This window comes from Salvelinus sp. IW2-2015, linkage group LG2 (genome assembly GCF_002910315.2).
Source record: "Salvelinus sp. IW2-2015 linkage group LG2, ASM291031v2, whole genome shotgun sequence".
Classification (NCBI taxonomy): Eukaryota; Metazoa; Chordata; class Actinopteri; order Salmoniformes; family Salmonidae; genus Salvelinus; species Salvelinus sp. IW2-2015.
This window is the reverse complement of record NC_036839.1, coordinates 22,500,040-22,521,468: the sequence shown is the minus strand read 5'-3', so window position 1 is coordinate 22,521,468 and position 21,429 is coordinate 22,500,040. Positions and strand designations below refer to the sequence as shown.

Here is a 21,429-nt window from a genome sequence, read left to right as displayed (position 1 = left end):
AACAGGGAGTACAGGAGGGGGCTGAACACACACCCTTGTGGGGCCCCTGTGTTGAGATCAGCGAAGTGGAGGTGTTGTTAACTACCTTCACCACCTGGGGGCGGCCCGTCACGAAGTCCAAGACACATTTGCACAGAGCGGGGTTCAGACCCAGGGCCCCAGGGTTAATAACGAGCTTGGAGGGTACTATGTTTTTGAATGCTGAGCTATAGTCAATGAACAGCATTCTTACATAGGTATTCCTTGTATCCAGATGGGATAAGACGGTGTGCAGTGCGATGGCGACTGCAACTTCTGTGGATCTATTGGGGAGGTATGCAAATTGAAGTGGGTCTAGAGTGTCAGGTAAGGTAGAGGTGATATGATAGCCTCTCAAAGCACTTCATGATGACAGAAGTGAGTGCTACGGGTGATAGTCATTTAGTTCAGTTACCTTTGCTTTCTTGGGTACAGGAACAATGGCGGACATCTTGAAGCAAGTAGGGACAACAGACTGGGATAGGGAGAGATTAAATTTGTCCGTAAACACTCCAGCCAGCCGGTCTGTGCATGCTCTGAGGACGCGGCTAGGGATGCTGTCTGGGCCGGCAGCCCTGCGAGGGTTAACACACTTAAATGTTTTACTCACGTCGGCCACGGAGAACGAGAGCCCACAGTCCTTGGTAGTGGGCTGCGTCGGTGTTACTGTGTTATCCTTAAAGCGGGCAAAGAAGGTGTTTAGCTTGTCCGGAAGCAAGACGTCTGTGGTTTTCCCTTTGTAGTCCGTGACTGTGTGTAGACCCTGCCACATACGTCACATGTCTGAGCCGTTGAATTGCAATTCCACTTAGTCTCTGTACTGACGTTTTGCATGTTCGATTGCCTTATAAAGGGAATATCTGCACTGTTTGTATTCGGCCATATTCCCAGTCAGCTTGACATGGTTAAATGCGGTGGTTCGTGCTTTCAGTTTTGTGGGAATGCTGCCATCTATCCACGGTTTCTGGTTTGGGTAGGTTTTAATAGTCACAGTGGGTACAAAATCTCCCATACATTTCCTGAAGAAACTCAGTCACCGTATCCGTCGATGTTATTCTCAGAGGCTACCTGGAACATATCCCAGTCCGCGTGATCAAAACAATCTTGAAGCATGGATTCCGATTGGTCAGACCAGCTTTGAATAGACCTCATCACGAGTACTTCCGAAGACGTGGATGTCGAATAAGGCAGCCCCTCGCACCTCTCTGATTCAGAGGGGTTGGGTTAACTGTGGAATACACATTTCAGTTGAAGGCATTCAGTTGTACAACTGACGAGGTATCCCCCTTTCTCTTTCCTGTTTGAGTTTTTGCCTATAGGAAGGGAGGAGCAAAATGGAGTCGTGATCAGATTCGTCGATGGGAGGGTGGGGGAGGGCCTTGTAGGCATTTTAAAAAATTGAGTAGTGGTGGTCCAATGTTTTCCCAGTGCGAGTACTACAGTCAATGTGTTGGTAGAACTTCGATAGCGTTTTCCTCAGATTTGCTTTGTTAAAATCCCCAGCTACAATAAATGTGGCCTCAGGATATGTGGTTTACAGTTTGCATAAAGTCCAGTGTAGTTCTTTGAGGGCTGTCATGGTATCGGTTTGAGGGGGAATATACATGGCTGTGACTATAACCAAAAATAATTATCTTGGGAGGTAATATGGTTGGCATTTAATTGTGAGGTATTCTATGTTGGGTGAACAAAAATACTTTTTTGTTTCTGTACGTTATCACAATCACATCATGAGTAGTTAATCATGAAACATACACCCCCGCCTTTCTTCTTCCCGGAGAGTTCATTATTCCTGTCTGCTCAATGTACTGAGAACCCAGCTGACTGTATGGATGTGGACAGTATATTCCAAGAGAACTATGTTTCTATGAAACAGAGTATGTTACAGTCCCTGATGTCTCTCTGGAATGAGATCCTCGCCCTGAGCTCTGCTACTTTATTATCCAGAGACTGACCATTAGCGAGTAATATACTYAGAAGCGTTGGATGGTGTGCACACCTCCTGAGTCAGACTAGAAGTCCACTCCGATTACCTCTTCTCCATTGGCGGTGTTTTGGAGCAGCCTCTGGAATAACTTCAATTGCCCTGGGGGGTACGAACAAAGGATCCAATTCGGGAAAGTCATATTACTGGTAGTAATACTGGTGAGTTACTGCCACTCTGATATCGAAAAGTTCTTTCCGACTGTATGTAATAACACAAAAAAAATGACTGGGCTAATAATGTAAGAAATAGCACACACAAAAACAAAATACTGCACATTTTCTTAGGAGCTAGAAGCAGAGCTGCCATATCTGTCGGCACCATCTTTCTCTTTTCCACATTTTGTTGTTACAGCCCGAATTCAAAATTGATTAAATATATTTATTTTCTCACCCATTTACACACAATACCCCATAATAACAAAGTGGAAACATGTTTTTAGGAATGTTAGCAAATTTATTGAAAATGAAATACAGAAATATCTCATTTACATAAGTATTCATAGCCCTGAGTCAATACATGTTAGAATCACCTTTGGCAGTGATTACATCTGGGAGTCTTTCTGGGTAAGTCTCTAAGAGCTTCGCACACCTAGATTATAAAATATATGCACATTAAGTCTCTAAGAGCGTTGCACGCTTGGATTGTACAATATCTGAAAATGATTCTCTAAAAAGTTCTTCAAGCTCTGTCGAGTTGGTTGTTGATCATTGCTAGACCGCCCTTTTCAAGTCTTGCCATATTTAAGCCGATTTAAGTCAAAACTGTAACTAGGCCACTCATGAACATTTAATGTCGTCTTGGTATGCAACTCCAGTGTATATTTGGCCTTGTGTTTTAGGTTATTGTCCTGCTGAAAGGTACATTTGTCTCCCAGTGTCTGTTGTCTCCCACCACACTGAACCAGGTTTTCCTCTTTTTTGCCTGTGCTTAGCTCTATTCTGTTTCTTTGTATCCTAAAAAACTCCTTAGTCCTTGTTGATGACACACAAACCTATAACATGATGCAGCCACCACCATGCTTGAAAATATGAAGAGTGGTACTCAGTGATGTCTTGCGTTAGATTTGCCCCAGTCAGAACACTTTGTATTCAGGACATAAAGTATTTTTCTTCTCCACATTTTCTGCAGTTTTACTTTAATATTTTGTTTCTGTACAGGCACCCTTTTTTTCACTCTGTCATTTAGGTTAGTATTGTGGAGTAACTACAATGTTGTTGATCCAGCCTCAGTTTTCTCCTATCACAAACATTAAACTCTGTAATAGTTTTAAAGTCACCATTGGCCTCATGGTGAAATCCCTAAGTGGTTTCCTTGCTCTCCAGCAACTGAATTAGGAAGGACTCCTGTATCTTTGTAGTGACTGGGTGTATTGATACGCCATCCAAAGTGTAATTAATAACTTCACCATGTCTGCTTTTTAAAAATTTATACCCATCCAATAAAAGGTGCCAATCTGGCTCACTCAGGTATCATATGAACACACATAAGACATGGCAACATATGTAGAATTGCAAGAAATTAGCTTTAAACCTGCAAAACAAATGATCTGCCCTATGTCAAAAGTGTAGAATTGCAGGAAATTAGCTTTAGAATGGCAATATTTTCTTTGTGCCAACAAGAGGGGAGTGAACAGTTTGGGGTCACATGGGTTGCTAGGTTGGGGTTTGTTACTATGCCGATAGACAATATCCCTCCGGACCTTTACCACCTAGGAAATTTGTGCTCTATGTCACTTACCGCTCCCCTTGTCTCCCGCCACTCTTTGGGTTGACCAGGACCAGGAGGGGATGTGTGCCTGGGAGAGGAGTGATCTGGACAGGAAAGCAGAGACAGTCTAATGAGATTTATTGTATATCCATAGATACACAATCAACATTTTAGCCTGCCATGAGCTAACACAACAGACTCCAAGGCTCTGAAGATGCTCTGGGCTCGATTCACTCACCTGCAGTGCTTGTCCGTCTCCTGTGAATTTGAAGCTTTGACTCGGGTCATCAGGGCTGGTGCTGGGCGGGGAGTCCCCTTCACCCCGCTTCACAACAGAATGACGGTCCTATAGACAGATAGATAGGCCAGCAGGCATAGAGACACATAAATAGACAGAAATATAAATGTGTTAATGCGTATAGGAATTGTGACAGAGAAATTGGACAAAAGATGTATATCTCAGATGGCCGGTGGCACCTTAATTGGGGAGGACGGGCGCATAGTAATGGCTGGAATGGAATAAATGGAATGGTATCGAACACCTCAGATACAGTACATGGTTTCCATGTGTTTGATATCATTCCATTCACTCCATTCCAGCCATTATTATGAACCGTCCTCCCCTCAGTATACTTTTGTGGGTCTATAATTATATATTTCAAGGGTTTTTTTCAGCATTGAAAGTATTGGAGATAAAACATTTAGAGATTCAGAGTGTGATTTACAGCGTGTGATCTCACCAGGACTACAGGGCAGATGTAGGATGGGAGTAGAGTGTGGTCTCTAAGGGCTCCTCCATCACACTCTGGTTTCATGTTGGACGCACACTTATTATGGAGCTGATCAGGAAGGAAGGAGGATGAGGAGGATGGAGGGAGGAAAGGAGCAGAGAAGGAGTAGAAGAAGGAGAATGAGGCGAAGGAGAAGAGTGGAAAAGAAAAACAAAAATAGGCATTTGACACAGTGCCAGATATTGCATAACAGTACCAGATATAATGTAAAGTACAGTAGCTGCTTCTAAGACTGAGGATGAATAAATGCCTGCTGTGATGCTACAGGGATGAGCACATTACTAAACTATATATATAAATTGACAACCCTAGCAAGATCTTTGAACTCCCCTTACTGGTGGTTTGAGGTACCACAGTTAGAATTTTCATCTGAGCATTTACCTAATGGGGACATCTAGTGGACATATAAGGTAAAGTAGAAATTAGAAAATAGGTAGATCACAAACGATTGCAGTGAACTTCCTCAGGTTCATTGTTATCAACAGAAGCTCTTTGGGGCACTATGAACAGAAACATTGCCCCAATTCTAGGAGTTCTCCAGTAGAGGGGAGTACGTACAGGGCCATAACCAGGGTTGGATTGGATATAGGTAAAAAATAGGTAAAAAATACAATAAAATAAATAAATAATACTAGCCAGAGCAATTCAACATTACTGCAATAGAAGTCTCTGCCGGCAGCTAGCCACCTGACTGACACATTTTTAAGCAACTATTYTCCAAGTCATACTCCGAGAGTTGTTTTTTGTTTGTTTGGGGGGGATGTCTGTAGACGCGACACGAGTTGCTGGCAGTTCTAAAATTGCCTTTTGTATGGCATCTGGCAAACACACTGTCAGCAGCTTGCTTACTTGAGCCGACACTGAGCTGGGGTAGTTAGTTTCATGTCTCAAGCCCTCGGCCTGTGCCATGAGAGGGTGGAGTTAGCCATTTGCGAGAGTGGTGATTGTGCTGCTAAAAATGCAAATCCACGAGGCAAATCCAGGGGACGCAGCCGAACATAACGAAAAAAAACACTGTTCATGATTCCACTAGTTCGCAAAGAGGCAGGCGCGATTAGAACAGTCAGATCAAGAATATAAGTGTTCTGAGCTTTGATCAATGCTGGGAGCAATATTTTCATGTTGACTCGTAATTGATTTTCTTTATTGTGTGCAAATATATATATTTGTATTATCTCAGTGTCCTCATATGTAGTTATGGCCCCGAGTGTGTACTACTTACAGTGATCTGACACCACACACAGTGTAGGCCCGTTAAGCCCTGGTAGCACTTGATACTTCTGTGACAGCGGTCGCACTTAGTGGGAGAGTTTCCCTCCATCCACACGTGCTGCATAGCCTGGAGGGAGAGGGGGGGAGGGGGGAGAGGGAGAGAAAGAACGAGAAAGATAGAGACAGTAACAATCAGGATTACAAGGTCACAACATAAATCCTGTGCTAAACGTGCTATATTTAGTGCCAGATATCTACAAAAATAAAAGGCCATCTGAAAGGCATCATCTGTTAGTGAACCAGACTTGAGAAAGTGAAGTGGAGCTGAAACAGAGTAGACCTCCATCTGGAGAGAGAGAAGGGGGCCTTAGAGGGACAATTTCAAGGTCTGTGAGTTCATTCCAGAAGAGGTCTAATTAAATCAGAGGTTATATATAGAGACCGTTAACAACATAAGTAGCTCTGCATGATCTCCCTGCCGCCATGATCCTATGCGTAGAGGGGTGTGTGTGTGTGTGTGTGTGTGTGTGCTGTCTCTTATACACATCTAGATGTGTATAAGAGACAGGTGTCAGTGTGTGTGTGTGAGAGAGAGAGTCCCTGCTCCCATGATCCTCCTGCTCCTCTCCAGTCCTTAGCACTCGGCCAACTGCCAAAACAGGTTGCTTAGCAACGGCAGGGCGTTCTATTCACACAACGTTTGTCAGATGGTGGTTAGGGGTTAGCTGTGGGTTAGCTCTCAGCTTAAGGCATCACACTAAAGAGTCACTTAAGGTAGGATATTGTAGGCCTGAGTCACGGTCAAGCTCACTGATTGAGAGGATTACACTAGCATGAGTAATGCACGCAAGATATTTGTGAGTCGTTTAGTAAAGGGTAGACCTACATTTCTCAATATTTGTCACAATTTTTCTAAAACATAGGCACATAATAGATACTGCAATGACACACATGACAATATCATTAATGAGTGTGTGTCTGTGTGTTTGTGTGTGTGTTTAGTTGTCTGTATAGTACTCACATTAGTGTGTCTGCGGGACTTGGCGTAGGTGCTGATGCAGGCAGCGATGTCTTTGGACACACAGCGTTCATGGACTGTGTACTTGCATACTGAAACACAGAGGTACACAGAGAGACAGTTAACCAGTGGATGAACACTGAGCAGTAAGACCAACCCTTTCATTGAAACATGTAATAAAATGACCCAGCGATAACATAAAATTTGCCTTGATAATAGATAATTAATTAGTCACGCAATCATGTTTGTTATTCACAGAATGGAGGATGGGATAACAGAGTCAGAGAGAAATAGAGACAAGCATCTGGTTGAAAGACAGAGAGAGGAACTGAAAGGCACCCAGGAAGCGACAGAACAGAGAGAGTAGAGTAGTGAATGCCAACGAGGGACAGAAATAGGGACTGAAGTAGAGAGAGAGTGGAACTGAGGGCCACACACAGACTCACTAGAGCAGCAGAGGCCCTGCTTGCGGACTCCCAGCAGCATGGTGTGGCAGTAATTACAGTAGGCTGGCTTGTTGAAGTGCTTTAGTTTCCACACATGCTGCCCATCCTCCTGCACATTCTACACACAGAGAGAAAGAGAGAGAGCAAGAGAGAGCGAGAGATCAGTGGAGAGAATGGCATGATAGACCAGAGTGCTTAAAAGAGGGATAATACTTACAAAAAAAAAAGTAATCCATCACCACAAAAATATCTTTCTGAATTGATTTTTTGGAACTGCCGCCCCAAACGCACTCACAGAGACACACACAAACACTTTCTCTCTCTCCCCACAGGGATCATACACTTACTAAAATGTATGCACTCATGTATGCACTCACTGTACTGCAAGTTGCTTTAGATAAAAGCATCTGCTAAATGGCATCCATTATCATATTACACACACACACACACACACACACACACACACACACACACACACACACACACACACACACACACACACACACACACACACACACACACACACACACACACACACACACACACACACACACACACACACACACACACAAAGTGTCTTACCGTCTCCATACCCAGCAGGACCAGCAGAGGGATGGTGGTGAGGCCTCCTCTGATCCACTCCTCCAGAGTAACTGTTCCATCTCGGTCATAGTCTATCTCTTCCATCATCTCCTTCAGGATCTAGAACACAGGGAGAGGGGGAGGAAAGTCCCGTAAAGTCTTGCCAAATTGTAATACTGTAACGTTCCATTATTTCCTTGTCACTGTAGTTAAGCTAGCCTGTTCAGGTCAACCTACTCCAACGCTCCAACATGTTGCGATCAGGGAAAACAAGACACATAAGGCTGTGTGCATTCTTACTGGTCGCAGCTCTGTAGAGTCCCATTCCAGGTACTCTGCCACGTGGACCATCTGATTGATGATGCGGTCCAGTTCCTACAGACACAGGAAGAGTGCAAAACATTAGACCACAACAACAACAACACTGTGGCAGTCTTCTTGATAATAAATGACCTCATCCACACATAAGCCAAAGAGTGGCTACTTTGAAGAATCTCAAATATAAAATATATTTTGATTTGTTTAACACTTTTTTGGTTACTACATGATTCCATGTGTGTTATTTCGTAGTTTTGAGGTCTTCACTATTATTCTACAATGTATAAAATAGTAAAAATAAAGAAAAACCCTTGAATGAGTAGGTGTGTCCAAACTTTTTCAGAAAGTATTCATACCTTCATATTTTGCAGTTTTACTAACAGGATGCATGTTTTGGAATATTTGTATTCTGTACAGGCGTCCTTCTTTTCACTCCATCATTTAGGTTAGTATTGTGGAGTAACAACAATGTTGTTGATACATCCTCAGTTTTCTCCTATCACAGACATTGGTGAAATCCCTGAGCGGTTTCCTTTCTCTCTGGCAACTGAGTTAGGAAGGACGCCTGTATCTTTGTTGTGACTCGGTGTATTGATACACCATACAAAGTGTATTTAATAACTTCAATGTCAGATTTGTACCCTTCTACTAATAGATGCCCTTCTTTGCAAGGCACTGGAACACCTCCCTGGTCTTTGTGGTTGAATCTGTGTTTGAAATTCACTGCTCAGCTGAGGGACCTTACAGGTAATTGTATATATGGGGTACAGAGATGAGGTCATTCAAAAATAATATGAAATACTATTATTGCACACAGAGTGAGTCCATGCAACTTATGTGACTTGTTAAGCAATAATAATTTTTATCCTGAACTTATTTAGGCTTGCCCTAACAAAGGGTTATAATACTTATTGACTGAAGATATTTCAGCTTTGAATTTTGTATTAATTTGTAAAACTTCCTCAAACATAATTCCACTTTGACATTATGGGACATTGTGTGTAGGCCAGTGAGACAAAATCTAAATGTAATAAATTTTTTATTCAGGCTGTTACAGAACAAAATGTTAAAGTCAAGATGTGTGACTATTTTCTTGAAAGGCTGTAACGCTCATCGTAATCCTCCTCGTCTGAGGAGGAGCAAGGATCGGACCAAAGCGCAGTGTGGTTTGAATACATTATTTAATTATTTAAACGAAGACGAAAAAAACACTTGACAAAATACAAAACAATAAACGACGTGAACAAACGAACGAAAACAGTACCGTGTGGCGAACAAACACAGACACGGCAACAATCACCCACAAATAAACAGTGAGAACAGCCTACCTTAATATGGTTCCCAAACAGAGACAACGTAAAACACCTGCCTCTGATTGAGAACCATATCAGGCTAGTTAGACAACCCTAAACCAATGAAAACACATAACATGGAATATACCCACCCAGCTCACGTCCTGACCAACTAAACAAAGACTAAACAAAGGAAATAAGGTCAGGAACTTGACAAAGGCCTAGGGTTTCAAGCTCTGGTTGATTTCAAATGTAATGATATTTAGTAATATTTCATTGTGTTTGGTTGTCAAAGCAACAAAATATCAACATTTGAAGAAGATGTATATTCCGCTTGGATAGTTCCATCTGTGTTTGTTTTACATTTTTGTAAAATGTTTTTTATTGAATATTAAAACATACGATGTACTTGCAGTTAAGCCACTCAGCATTTACATTACATTCAGTCATCTAACAGACTAACATCCAGGGCGACCCACAGATGCAACCAGGGTCAACGCCCTGCTCAAGGGCATGTCGACAGATCTCAGCGAACTATCAGCCACTGGCCCAAGCTCCCAACTGCCAGGCCACCAGCCTTCCAAGATCCCCCCCCCCCCACAGTTCCCAGAGAGCTGCCCCTCAACCATCCGAGACCCACCCCCCACAGTCGTCGTCCCCACAATCCCCCCCTCCCCTCAAAAAATAATTCAGAATAAAATAAACTAATTCCACATCCCAACCCTCAGCTTCCCTCAGCCCATCCCACCTATCTCTGCTGGCCAACATCTACGGATTTCTATGCATCATATATCTTTCAACTATGCTGTGATGTTTAACATACAATTTGAATCTATCTAATCGAATGGAATCCACAGATTGCGAATTAAAGAATTATAATTTAAGCTGAAAAGCATGAATTCTTGAATCTTGCATCGTTTTATATATCAACTCATACCATAGAATCGGTACATCAAAAATCTCTTCCCAAGTATTTTGTAATCCGTATGGTACAGCTGTCAACATCCTGGTCCTCAAATGAAACTGGTATACTTTCCTATTTATGCTATTTTTATTCCTCCCGCTGCCACCTGCCTCCTCCATGTTTGAGGTAATGCTGTAATCAATTGGTTGTATTCTTGGATTGAGCAGACCTTTCCAACAACTAAGATAACTTCATGAATGACATAACTCTACCATTCCAATGTACAATATATATATTTTTGTTTGTTATTCCCTTTTCAAACATCTTTTCCATAAATACAGGTATTTTATCAACCAGCACATTTGAGTTCAGACATAGTATTTGTTGTAACATTTGTTCTATTTTTCAGGGAGATGAAATTGAAATTGCAACCAGCTCTGCAATGCTGGTTTGAAAAAGAGAGATACTTCGAAAAAGGTTTCATTTTCAATTAATCGAAAATGAGACATGGGAATCTGCACAAAGGCAAAAAGCCATTTTTAAACAATGGATGAGCTTTTCTCAATAATCTACTTGAGATCCATTTATGGTTCAATTAAAACTTTTCTATAAATGAAACTTTTAAATCAAATCAAATCAAATGTTATTTGTCACATAGACATGGTTAGCAGATGTTAATGCGAGTGTAGCGAAATGCTTGTGCTTCTAGTTCCGACAATGCAGTAATAACCAACGAGTAATCTAACCTAACAATTCCACAACTACTACCTTATACACACAAGTGTAAAGGGATAAAGAATATGTACATAAAGATATATGAATGAGTGATGGTACAGAACGGCATAGGCAAGATGCAGTAGATGGTATCGAGTGCAGTATATACATATGAGATGAGTAATGTAGGGTATGTAAACATAAAAGTGCATAGTTTAAAGTGGCTAGTGATACATGTATTACATAAAGATGGCAAGATGCAGTAGATGATATAGAGTACAGTATATACATATACATTATATTAAGTGCCATTGTTTAAAGTGGCTAGTGATACATTTTTCATCAATTTCCATCAATTTCCATTATTAAAGTGAGCTGGAGTTGAGTCAGTATGTTGGCAGCAGCCACTCGATGTTAGTGGTGGCTGTTTAACAGTCTGATGGCCTTGAGATAGAAGCTGTTTTTCAGTCTCTCGGTCCCTGCTTTGATGCACCTGTACTGACCTCGCCTTCTGGATGATAGCCGGGCGTGAACAGGCAGTGGCTTGGGTGGTTGTTGTCCTTGATGATCTTTATGGCCTTTCTGTGACATCGGTGGTGTAGGTGTCCTGGAGGGCAGGTAGTTTGCCCCCAGTGATGCGTTGTGCAGACCTCACTACCCTCTGGAGAGCCTTACGGTTGTGGCGGAGCAGTTGACGTACCAGGCGGGGATACAGCCCGACAGGATGCTCTCGATTGTGCATCTGTAGAAGTTTGTGAGTGCCTTTGGTGACAAGCCGAATTTCTACAGCCTCCTGAGGTTGAAGAGGCGCTGCTGCGCCTTCTTCACAACGCTGTCTGTGTGGGGACCAATTCAGTTTGTCCGTGAGTGTACACCGAGGAACTTAAAACTTACTACCCTCTCCACTACTGTCCCGTCGATGTGGATAGGGGTGCTCCCTCTGCTGTTTCCTGAAGTCCACAATCATCTCCTTTGTTTTGTTGACGTTGAGTGTGAGGTTATTTTCCTGACACCACACTCCGAGGGCCCTCACCTCCTCCCTGTAGGCCGTCTCGTCGTTGTTGGTAATCAAGCCTACCACTGTAGTGTCGTTCGCAAACTTGATGATTGAGTTGGAGGTGTGCATGGCCACACAGTCGTGGGTGAACAGGGAGTACAGGAGAGGGCTCAGAATGCACCCTTGTGGGGCCCCTGTGTTGAGGATCAGCGGGGTGGAAATGTTGTTACCTACCCTCACCACCTGGGGGCGGCCCGTCAGAGTACCCAGTTACACAGGGCGGGGTCGAGACCCAGGGTCTCGAGCTTGATGATGAGTTTGGAGGGTACTATGATGTTAAATGCTGAGCTGTAGTCGRTGAACAGCATTCTCACATAGGTATTCCTCTTGTCCAGATGGGTTAGAGAGAGGTTTACCGTTTTTATATTTAATCATCTCAATCCACCCAGTTCATATTCATTATATAGATATGCACGTTTTATCTTGTCTGGTTTACCGTCCCAGATAAAGTAAAATATTTTTTGCTCATATGATTTGAAAAAACGAATTATCATAAGTAGGCAGCGCCGTAAGTAAGTGAGTAAACTGAGATATGACTAAGGAGTTAATCAGTGTAATTTCTTCATAAATAGACAGGCATTTACCTCTCCATGGTTGCAGGATCTTGTCCATTTTTACTTGTTTTCTATTGAAATTGATTGTGGAGAGTCTTTTGTGATATGAATACCAAGTACGTCTACTTCACCGTCAGCCCATTTTATAGGTAAACTGCAAAGTCATGTAAAATGTGTATTTTTTTAAGATCCAATACGTAATATTGTACACTTACCATAATTAGGTTTTAGTCCAGAGAGTCCAGAAAAGTTATCTAGATCTTCAATGAGACATTGCAGGAATCTAGCTATCGGACTTAATATAAAACTTGAGTCATCAGCATACATGGACACCTTTGTTTTTAAGCCTTGGATTTCTAATCCTCTAATGTTGTTATTTGATCTGATTTTAATAGCTAGCATTTCGATGGCCATATTGAATAGATATGGTGACAGCGGACACCCATGTTTAACTCCTCTTGACAAATCAAAACTCTCTGAGAAGTAACTGCTATTTACTATTTTACACCTGGGGTTGCTATACATAACTTTTTCCTATTTTATAAGAGACTCATTGGAATTGAAAAAATCCAGGTATTTATAAATAGAATCCAGTTTTATTTGATCAAAATCCGCTATAAATACCAGGGATGGCTTCTTAGATGTTTCATGTTGTTCTATTATTTCTAGTAGTTGTCGTATATTATCTCTAATGTATCGTCCATGTAAAAAAACTGTCTGATCAGGATGAACAATACCTGGTAAAACCTTTTTAATTCTGAGTGCTATGCATTTCGCTAGTATTTTTGCATCCCAAATTGAAGTGTAAGAGGCCTCCAGTTTTTTAGATAAACTAGATCTTTCAAATTGATAATTGATATGTTGGATTCACATCTCCATCTCAACCAAAAATCGAAGCTAAAGAATAGGACTAAATCAAATTCAACTTTATTTAAAATGCATTTACAGTTTGATTTGATAGATTTTTGGTTGAAATGGAGAGGTTACTGTAACTATACATTTATTTTTATGTAATCATATAAAGCGTGCATGTATAAAATAGCATACGTAGGTTGTCGCAGGTCTGTGGACATCTTCACAATTGCTATAATAATCTTTGCAGAATCTTGAACGGCATTGATCACTTGCACCATGTACTTGTAATGTAATCTCAACTACAATCCAGGTCATTTGGTTCTGCTATTAGATGAAGCACATTGATAAGTAACACATTAATCTGTTGTATAAATAAACGAGATATCTGACATTGTATTCCCACTTGAAATGTGCTGTGATTTTAAATGGTTGAAAGTGCAGTGATAGACATTTGGGTGACAACTAAACAAAAAATCTGACATAGTTTTTTCTTTGGAATTTGGTTGTGCTTTTAGATGGTTGAAAGCCTAGTGATGACACATTGGAAATTCAACTAACTTTTGGCTCTTCTTGACTGGGTGAATAAAGGTTGTAATCTCATTGATCAACGTCTCAACCAAATATTACCCACGTTGAAATTACGTGGTGTGCCCAGTGGGAAGGTTGGTATGTAATTGGACTAGAAAGGGGAAGAAGAGGAGAGGAGAAAAGAGGAGAGAGGGCCAGACTTACCGAACTGTCCAGGACTCCATTGCCATCTGTGTCGTACAGCCGGAACATGACTAGGGGGGAAAGAGAGAAAAGAGACCCCATGATTCAGCTATAATGAGTTCTTGTTAACACCGCTAACATTCCCAGTCAGACCCCCCTCTGGAGAGCAGGGGAAATATTAGAGCGCTACACGACACCACTCCTGTGTTGAAGCAGGGGGAGGTAATAGAACGTGACATGTACTTTGTGTTGTTGAGATGTCGGAATCGGTTAGCTGAGATTAGCTGTGTCAGGGTGTGTAGATATAGCTCCCGATGCTAAAGAAGTCTATTAGACACACCATGGCTTAGGATGTCAAGGGGCTAACAAGGACAGGTGCTGAGCTAATCCCCAGAGGAGCCCGACTCCTGATTTACTGCTAGCAACCAGTCACTCACTCACTTACACTGTACTGCTGAGTGTTGAGGCCACTGCAGGCAGGTGTGTAGGCAAGTGTGTGTGTGTGCCTGTGTGTGTGTGACAGCTCAACTGTACTTGGCCACAGAAATATGGCTGTAAACATTATTTGCTTAAATAATTAAATGTACAATCTAAAAATGTTTTTTTTTTTTGGATGACCCAACTGCTGGTTTGCAGGCATTGCGTCACTTAGTTGGGTGCTTTTCTTTAAAAAGAGTGAGGTTGGGTTGTTGATGCTGGGTTATTGAAATATGACCCAGTGGGTCAGATCAGAAGACTGGAGGTGTGGTTTATTAGGGCGTAGCTTTCCGATAGTTATTTTTGGTCACCCGCAAGAGTAAATGTCATTCTGGTTTATCTGTCTGTTGTATTGTTATCACATGATAAAGTTGAACACTGACACTTTTGTAGCTTTAATGAGGCTTACACATATGAATTCCTCAAGAGCGTATGCATATCCCAATGTTGTAATTTTATTGCAAAAATATTAATTTGCATTGTACCAACAACCTGAGCAGGAATTACATTTACTCTCACATGTGGCCCCATAAAACGATCTGAAGGCCATGCCCCTAATAGGCCACGCCCCCTGAAAATAACCTATTCCATTAAAAAAAGACCCAGCTGTTGGGTCAATTCAGTATGAAAGTGAATAAAAACCCAACTGAAAACCCAACCTGTTGTGTTATTCACGCAACCTAACTGGCTGGGTCAAAATCACCCTGCATGTGTTCTGTTCAATATTTACCCAGGATCTTTTTTGAGTGTATGACCTAAATGAATGAATTTGACTAATCCTCGCAAATTATGGTAGGATGTCTTTCTGAGTGGTTGAGGGACACACCTTGACTCCACATGACCCTCACAAGTCATTACAAACTTGCCTCCAACCAACCCCTATAACTTACATTCCAGCTTGTCCTCTGGTGTGCCCCTCTCCAACAGGGACAGGTAACACACGATGTCCTTCAGAAACACCACCTGGGGGGAGGGTAAGGGGGAGCCCTTCTGGGGTGACAGACTCCTCAACTTCTCCGCTCTGATCCTCTCTATGGATGTAATGTAACAAGAGATCAATGGATGATGGGGATGTCATACAGCAATGACCATGAGCATGACTAAGCAACATGGCAGATTGAAATGTGATATGGCATGGTGATATGGATATGGTGATATGATGTGATAGACACATAAATCAAATCCAATAAATATCATAGCCTGTGTAAAGCTGGTAAAGCGTAGTTAGCTACCAATACACATGCCCTACATTGCCATGCAAAGTATTGAGCTAACAGAAACCAATGGCCACAGCTCAGACAATATTAACCAGCACACTTTATCAAACTGCTAGCTAAAATGCCTTGCTGTGAGTGATAATCAGTACAAAAGTATGTGGACAACCCTTCAAATGAGTGGAATCGGCTATATCAGCCACATCCGTTGCTGACAGGTGTATAAAATTGAGCACACAGCCATGCAATCTCCATAGACAAACATTGGCAGTAGAATGTTCTTACTGAAGAGCTCAGTGACATTAATTGTCATAGGATGCCACCTTTCCAATAAGTCAGTTTGTCAAATTGCTGCCCTGCTAGTGTTGCCCCGGTCAACTGTAAGCGCTGTTATTGTGAAGTAGAAACGTTTAGGTGCAACAACTCCTCAGCCGCAAAGTAGTTGTCCACACAAGCTCACAGAAATGTGTTTCCATGGCTGAGCAGCCGCACACAAGCCTAAGATCACCATGCACAATGCCAAGTGTTGGTTTGAGTGGTGTAAAGCTTGTCGCCATTGGACTCCGGAGCAGTGGAAACGCGTTCTCTGGAGTGATGAATCACACTTCACCATCTGGCAGTCCGACAGACGAATCTGGGTTTGGCGGATGCCAGGAGAACCCTACCTGCCTGAATGCATAGTGTCAATTGTAAAGTTTGGTGGAGGAGGTATAATGGTCTGGGGCTGTTTTTCATGGTTCGTGCTCGGCTCCTTAGTTCCAGTGAAGATAAATCTAGACGATTCTGTGCTTCCAACTTGAAACAATTTGAAGAAAGCTCTTTCCTGTTTCAGCATGACAATGCCCCCGTGCACAAAGTGAGGTCAATAGAGAAATGGTTTGTTGAGATTGGTGTCAAAGAACTTGACTGGCCTGCACAGAGCCCTGACCTCAACACCAGCAAACATCTTTAGGATTAATTGGAACTCTGACTGCGAGCCAGGTCTAATCTGCCAATATCAGTGCCTGACGTCACTAGTGCTTTTACGGCTGTGTTCCCGGTTGTGTTCCGACATCAAGTGGAAAGTCTTCCCAGAAGAGTGGAGGCTGTTATAGCAGCATAGGGGGTACCAACTCCATATTAATGATTTTGGAATGAGATATTCGAGGAGCAGGTGTCCACATTCTTTTGGTCATGTAGTGTATTTTAGTGCTGTGGCATTAGTAATGTTCCAGGCACAACATTTCTCTAACATTGATGTCATTGGAATTCATTGTTTACGGCAATACCATAGTCTAATACAGCATGCGTCACAACTTTTCCAGGAAAACAGTGTAATTGCCTACAGCACCTGAACAAGGTATTTACCTGGGGAGAGGCGAGGGGAGGCTGGGGACTTGGCTGGGGTGGGTGTCAGAGCATTACTACTGCTACCTGTGGAGAGTTTGGCTTGGGTGCAGGCAGGTGAGTGGTAGGAACCCCTGGGTGTGTGGCCCCCTGTCCCAGAGCGCTGTGAGGAGGAACGGGAGGAGCAGGGAGAGGTAGACACGGCACCTGAACATGTGGCCATCACAGTGGAATGCTCTGGAGTGTGCCGGCCCATTGCTGTCAGGATGCTCTTCCCATTCATTCCTAGAAGACAGAGAAGGGGAGATAAGGGGGAAAGATGATTTCAGGAAAGATAAAGCAAGATAGGTAGGCAGTGGACTCATTAATTTGCAAACAGTTGTGTTTACAGAAGCAGACATTTAGCATTGAGGGTTAAGCCACACAACAAAATACACAAAGTAAAGATACCTCACTTTCCAACCATGGGTCATGAAGAGAGATTCAAAATGACAAATAGAAAAAGTTTCAGCATTTCACAACAACCAAAAGCGGGACTTTTTTTTCTTCATTTTTCACAACAATAACAAGGATGGTACAGATGAAACAAGAAAAGTCAGGTGAGATATACTCCACACACAAAACAACAGTTTACAACAAACGAAATTCCACTGAGCCATGGTACAGACTACTATCATGTCACCTACTCCAAAACACAGATCACAAGTCACTTTATAACAGCAGTCAAACACTGTTGACAGACAGTAGCTGGACCATGAGTATTAGTAGGGCTATCTAAACATTTCCCTGTTGTCCTGCAGTGGTACCTGTTATGGGGGCACAGGCCACTTCAGTCTGTATAGAGATGCCTGCATCAATGGAACGTGGCTCTGCAGACACATCAGGGCAAGAAAAGCAAGACAGATAAAGTGAGAGGATGTGAAATAGAGGAAGGGAGGAGAAATGCACCAGAAGGAGTGTGATATAGGCTGTGTTAAAGGGAAGCAGAAGGAGTGTGATATAGGCTGTGTTAAAGGGGAAACAGAAGGAGTGCGATATAGGCTGTGTTAAAGGGGAAGCAGAAGGAGTGTGATATAGGCTGTGTTAAAGGGGAAGGAGAAGGAGTGCGATATAGGCTGTGTTAAAGGGGAAGGAGAAGGAGTGCGATATAGGCTGTGTTAAAGGGGAAACAGAAGGAGTGTAGCATTGGATAGAAAACACTGAAGTTTCTAAAACTGTTAAAATAATGTCTGTGAGTATAACAGAACTGATATTGCAGGTGAAAGCCCGAGGAAAATCCATCCAGAATTTTTTGTTGTTGTTGAGATCACTGTTTATTACAATGCTTGTCTATGGGATATACAAATAAATAGCTTCCAGATTGCAGTTCCTATGGCTTCCACTAGATGTCAACAGTCTTTAGAAAGGGTTTCAGGTTTGTTTTTTGAAAAATGAATTAGTAGTTGTAGTTTTTCAAGGTGTCTCTCATTCTGACTGTAGTCTTATGGCGCACGTGGATGAGGGCACGCACCTCGTTATTTATCTCCGGTATTGAACATACTACATTCTGTCTTAAATTTTATCATTTATCTACATATTAGAGTACCTGAGGATTGATTAGAAACGTTGTTTGACTTGTTTGGACGAAGTCTATTGGTAATTTTTGTGATTCCTTTGTATGCATGTTGAACTAGTGGAACGGGTGGATTACTGAATCAAATGCGACAACTAAACTGCCTTTTTTGAATATAAAGAAGGACTTTATCTAACAAAGCAACCAGTTGTTGTGTAGCTGAGACCCTTGGGATTGCAAACAGAGGAAGATCTTCAAAGGTAAGTGATTTATTTTATCGCTATTTCTGACTTTTGTGACGCCTCTGCTGGTTTGGAAAATGTTTTTCATGCTTTTGTATGCGGGGCACTGTCCTCAGATAATCGCATGGTATGCTTTCTCCGTAAAGCCTTTTTGAAATCTGACAACACGATTGGATTAATAAGAAGTTTTAAGCTTTTAAATGATGTAGGACACTTGTATGTTCATGAATGTTTAGTATTACAATTTTGTAATTTGAATTTGGCGTGCTCCAGCTTCACCAGATGTTGTCGATTTTGCGCTAAGAGGTTTTTAAAGGGGAAGGAGAAGGAGTGTGATATAGGCTGTGTTAAAGGGGAAACAGAAGGAGTGTGATATAGGCTGTGTTAAAGGGGAAGGAGAAGGAGTCAGATATATATAGAAATGTCTGGCAATATGAGGGTGGATTCTATTTATAGCCATGGCAAAATTCAAAACATTTCAATAAAACTCTAATAAAATAAAGTAAAAATGTATCTGGTGACATTTTAGAGCGAAGAGAAAGCAATATAAAAAGGCAAAGCAGATTAGAGGTTGCAGTAGTCTAAAGGAGCAGACTAGTGCTTCAATGACTGATGACAAATTATGGGACCTTGTCTATAGTCAAACAACAACACATTCTTCTAACCAGTGCATTGCTAGGGTCATGAGGATCATTAATGAAGCAGGTTCCTATTGGCCCGTATAGTAAAACCCTCTACTGGTGCTGTAGGCAAGGAAAGACAGGACAGGAAGTCATGAAAGTCATAAAAGAAAGACAGATCGTCTGTTTGGTCCTGAGAGGAAAGCAGAATATCAACCTATTAGAGAACTGTGGCCCCTACCTGCCCAACACACAACAAAATAGACCTTATATCAAGACATAGGAGTGAAGAATAGTGTCAACAACACACTAGAAATACTTATTTCTCCCTGTCTCTTTTTGTTGGGGACTGGGAGATTGATCCAGGCTCTCTGGTCCTGAATGATAAAACCATGATGGGACTCTGACAGAGGGAGAGCGAGAGCGAGAGCGAGAAAGAGAGGAAAGGAGAGAGAGAGAGAGAGAGAGAGAGAGAGAGAGAGAGAGAGAGGAGAGAAAATAGAGTGTGAGAGAGATAATGAGAAAGGGGATGGGAAGATGGATAAACAACGCTTGCTTTGGCAATGTTAACATATGTTTCCCATGCCAATAAAGCCCCTTGAATTGAATTGAGAGAGCGAGAGCGAGAGAGACAGAGAGATACAGACAGACAGACAGACACAGTCATATTAGGAAAACAAGTCTTCAGGGAAAGACAGACACTAGCTGGGTAAATGTGTATCTATCTATCTGATCCTCTCATTTCTGCACACCCACGGAGGTTAGTAGAGAGATCAAACACCAGATGGCAGTGTAGGCTGTGTCCTTTTTCTTCTTCTCCACATCTGATCAAATGAAGAGGCTCAGGAGTAACACCACCTCTCCCCCCTCTCTCTCTCGCTCCATCTCTCCATCTCAGATGGTTGGGTGGGCTCGCATCTTTCCATTTGGAGAGGGGTAAGATTCCTCCCATCTGTCCCCTAGTGTTCAGCTGTTCATCAGTGAGGGACAGCCAGGCAGGCTGATAGAGCCCATATATAAACCCATATGGTGGAGGAGGACACACAGTTTACAAGCTGTCCAGGTGCAGTGGAAGTAATGAACCTAAACCACTCCATAGCGTTGTTTGTGGCCACTGTCATGGCAAGTAAAGCAGCAGTGTTTGCATTGTGTGTTTTTTTGGAAAGTGTTTTGAGGAATTTGTGAGTGCAGACTACAACTAACTCCCTTGACTACAATCTGTAGCAGAGGGACACTCTGCCTGAGACAAGCATTAACCTGCGAGGGAATCTAATTTCGGAGATGCATACAATAGTACACCAACGATTTAGCCTAACTCCATCCCCAAAACTTTTGAGGGCCAGGAAAGACACTGTTGATATCTACCAGGGTAATGTTCAGTAGGGAGAAAACATTGAGAAATAATTTGGAACGGGAAGGTATTACCTGAACTTCTCCAATAAGAACACAAAAAATAAAAAATAAACCCTACTGCCCTACTGAACACGACCCAGGTTCTCACCAGTCCCAGCCAGAGTAAATCACCACCAGGTTGAGGGAGGCCACTACTCACCCAGCAGTCCTGCTCCAGCGCGGGGCACCTCAGGAGAGCAGCCCCCTGTCTTGCTCTTGAAGGAGGTGAACAGGTGCTGACACAGCTCCTCAGGGATGTCGTTCTCCAGGTATGTGGTCATGAAGAGCTGGAAACCCTCATAGTCTATGGGCTGCTCACACACGGATGGATGGAGAGATAGAGAGAGAGAGAAAAAGAAGAGTCAGATACCTTGGATATAAATATTGTAAACAACAGAGTCTGGTTAGCAAAAAAGTACACGATGGTGACATTGAGTAAA

The 21,429-nt window shown here is 42.3% G+C and overlaps 1 pseudogene; it reads right to left on the bottom strand.

Annotated features, from left to right (window-relative positions):
• LOC111977005 (diacylglycerol kinase beta-like) overlaps window positions 1-21,429 on the bottom strand; it is a 159,324-nt pseudogene that overhangs the window by 75,422 nt on the left and 62,473 nt on the right.